Source organism: Miscanthus floridulus, chromosome 16 (assembly GCF_019320115.1).
Source record: "Miscanthus floridulus cultivar M001 chromosome 16, ASM1932011v1, whole genome shotgun sequence".
NCBI lineage: Eukaryota > Viridiplantae > Streptophyta > Magnoliopsida > Poales > Poaceae > Miscanthus > Miscanthus floridulus.
Window position 1 is genome coordinate 6915911 of NC_089595.1, and position 3741 is coordinate 6919651.

General features: G+C 46.7%; 1 pseudogene; it reads left to right on the forward strand.

The window, feature by feature from the left end:
* Positions 1 to 1778: 1778 nt before the first annotated feature.
* LOC136514084 (E3 ubiquitin-protein ligase SINA-like 3) lies at positions 1779 to 3433 on the forward strand (annotated as a pseudogene).
* Positions 3434 to 3741: the final 308 nt, after the last annotated feature.

Genomic DNA, 3741 nt, shown 5'->3' on the forward strand with positions numbered 1-3741 from the left:
TTGCTTCTGCAGAACCAAACACCAATATACAGGGTATGTTAATCTATGAAATGCTAAAACTAATATATGCAACCAATCTTTACATATGAAACCAGCACCCAAAAGCTGGCCGACGAGCGTGGCCACGTCGTCAGCCGTTCCCGGTCGTCGGATCGGGTGCGTGAACGGCCCAGAGCGTGCGAGGCGTGATTTTTTTACAAAAAAGCCCTCGAACTTCAGTGGAATCAACCCGCAGTCCAGGCATCCTCTTAGGTTTTTTTACAAAAAAGCCCTCGAACTTTACCAAAATCAACCCGTAATTCAGGCCTTTTGAATGGGCCGGCCTGCCTCCCGCTCGGGCCTGTTTTCCACCGAACCTAGGCCTTACTGGGCCGAATTCGGCCCAACGACGTTTTCCTATTTTTCTGTGAATTTATTATTTATCTAAAACGACTGAAATTTTGTAAATAGCATAATAAAACAAATAAAATTTTAAAAAATGCCAAACCAAGTTTGTTGAACTCTACACAACCAGCACTACACTGTAAACACATAATATCACATGTTTTAGTGTAATTTTTTGCTATTAATGTGGAACTAGATTTCTCAAGAGTTTTCTAAAAAAATTAATAGAGTTAATTTCTTTATTCAAATTGCTATAAATTTTTTAAGCTAGCTTACCCATAGCACACATAAAATAAAACAATTGAGTGATTCTACCATCTTCACGATCCTATATATATATATATATATATATATATATATATATATATATAGGGAGAGTATATTCAGTAACTAGCTACAAAATAAGTTATTCTGTAGCCACCTCTATTTACGATAATTTTATATACTAATTTACGATAATGTCAATACATATTTACGATAGTTATGTTACTATAACACATGGGGATATTTACCATAACGTTATAGTAAACCACTTAGTAAAGAATTACTATAATCTCATAAATTAACATAGTAATTATCGTAACTCAAAGTGGCTACAGAATAAGTTATTTTGTAGCCAGCTATATGGTAGTAGTTCTATATATATATATATATATATATATATATATATATATATATATATATAGCCCATGACTCATTTTACGCGTCGGGTTTCTTCCCTTCCTCACCACTCGTCACCCTGGACCATGCAGAAGCTCCATCGATGAAAGCCGACTTTGTCCTAATATATATGCCTACTCAACCCACGACTCATTTTATGCGCCGCCGGGTTTCTTCCCTTCCTCACCACTCGTTACCCTGGACCGCGCAGAAGCTCCATCGATGAAAGTCGACTTTGTCCTAATAATATTCATATCTTGACTTGAAATTAGTTAAATCTCAAAATAAAAATGCTTACACTGGATTGGACTTCTACGCAACTACTAGCAGCTTCATAACGCTGGCATCTACTGGCCCGTGCGACTTGCGCGGCAAAGCCGTGCGATGTTTTCTAGTCATACCTTATGTTTACACAATGACGTAACTTGCTAGGGTTGGCCATATTGACCAAAGTCTAAACCGAATCGATAAGACCAAAGTTTTCGACTACTAGTCGAGTCTTGAGTTCATGCTATCCAAACTTTTTTAAGTTAGTTTGGTTATATTATATGCAGTTGTGGAACTTTACAAGGGCACCCGCAACGATTAGAGCTAGTTACTGGCTCTAAGACAACTTCTTCAATAGTACTTACTTTGGATAGCCCCATGTGATACTCTCACGTAACCTTAAAATGTATACGAGCGTTTAGCTTTCGATAAAAACTAGCCCCCGCTACGGCGGGACTTCTGGCGGCGGTACTCCCCCGCTACGGGCGGTGCCGCGGTGGGACTCGTGGCGGCAACAGCAGCAATGGCACATGAAGGTGATGACAGGGCCAACACCATGGGGCATATTCCGATTCGCACCACGCGGCCGCGTCCGCGACCGCTGATATCGGAACAGCCATCGTCAACGAGCTTTACAGGCCGTCGATTGTGGTAAGTTCTTTAATTATCATACCGTCGATTATGGAAAGTGATTTTTTTTTTCATGCCGTCGATTGAAGTCGGTCAAGAGGAGGAAGAAAATGGACATTTTCGACGACGACGAGGATTTCGATTTCCTGGAGAAGGACGAGGATTTGGGCGCCGACAGCGTTCACGCACCGCCAGACGTGCGTGTCGCTAGGGCCGCATGCAGTGGCGAATGTGACGATGGGCGATGCCGACGCCCTGGAGTGCGGCGTCTGCTTCCTCGCGCTCAGGCCTCCCATCTTCCAGGTTATTACCACATCTATATCAATCTGCATACATGTTCGGTTATTAGCATTTCTTGAAGCAAGCAACGGAGATTGGAATGATGGATAACCGCACGCATGCAGTGCGAGGTGGAGCATGTGGTGTGCTCGGCCTGTCGCGACAAGCTGGAGGCCACCGGGAACGGCCTGTGCCATGTCTGCCGCGCCACCACGCGCGGCGGCTACCGCCGGTGCCACGCCATGGAGCGCCTGGTGGACTGCATCCGCGTCCCCTGCCCGTACGCGGCTCACGGCTGCGACGCGACGCCTGCCTACCACGGCCAGGAAAGCCACCGTCAGGTGTGCCCGCACGCGCCCTGCCACTGCCCCGGCGACTCGTGCGGCTTCATCGGCTCCACAGCCGCGCTGCTAGACCACTTCGCCGGCGCGCACACAGCCAAGATCCGCGCCGGGGAAGCGTTCAGCATCGGCTTCCACGACGGCTTCAACTTCTTCCTCCTCGCGGACCACCGTGGCGATGGTGAGCAAGCGGCCGCCACTTGCTGCAGCGTCCCGTGCCGGCTGTTCCTGCTGAACGTGACGCAGGAACGGCTTGGCCGTGCCATCTCGGTGTGCTCTGCATCCATCCTCACGCATCCGCCGCCGCTGCTGCCGACGGTGCTCAGCAGCTGCCGCTGACGCAATGCGAGCTGGTCTTCTCGCGCTACGGTGACAGGAGCTCGTGCCGTAGCCACTACCAGTCGTCGGTGTTCAGAGTGGTGTGCACCGACCTCTCCAATGGGCTGCCAACCCTGAAGGCTGCTTCCAGTTCTTCGTGCCCAACGCCGTTCTTGGGGTTGGGGACGACAAGAATTCTATCCAGGTTAAAGCGCGTATCATCAACTAGATCGAACAGCTTTGTGTGTGCACGTCAAGGATTGTATCTCAAACCTGCTGTAACGTGCACAAAGCATCCGGCCTGCTTGAAGCTGGTCTTGCAGACTTGGATATTGGGACTGATTCCACTGAAGAGCAACTCATTCCTGGCCCCCAAATTGTCCAGCACATAAGGATGATGGCAGACTTGGATGTGTGTTTCATGTTCTGTATTTCCTGAGTTATATGTGTGTTTCTTGTTCATCTGTTCCCCAGAGTCGATCTAATGATGATCCTAATTCCGTTTCTCTTCTACCTGTGTACTCCTTTTTATCTTAGTGCATACAAGAAACCATGATGTCAAAAGGGGGGCACCAAGAAAGCTATGGATTTAATGTCTCCTATGTTTTCTCTTGGATTAAGGCCCCGTTTAGTTCCCAAAAAATTTTGCATAGTATCCGTCACATCAAATCTTGCGGCACATGCATGAAGTACTAAATGTAGACGAAAAAAAAAAACTAATTGCACAGTTGGATGAGAAATCGCGAGACGAAACTTTTGAACCTAATTAGTCCATAATTAGACACTAATTACCAAATAAAAACGAAAGTGCTACAGTACCTAAAACCCAAAAATTTTTGGATCTAACCACACCCTAAGGTGC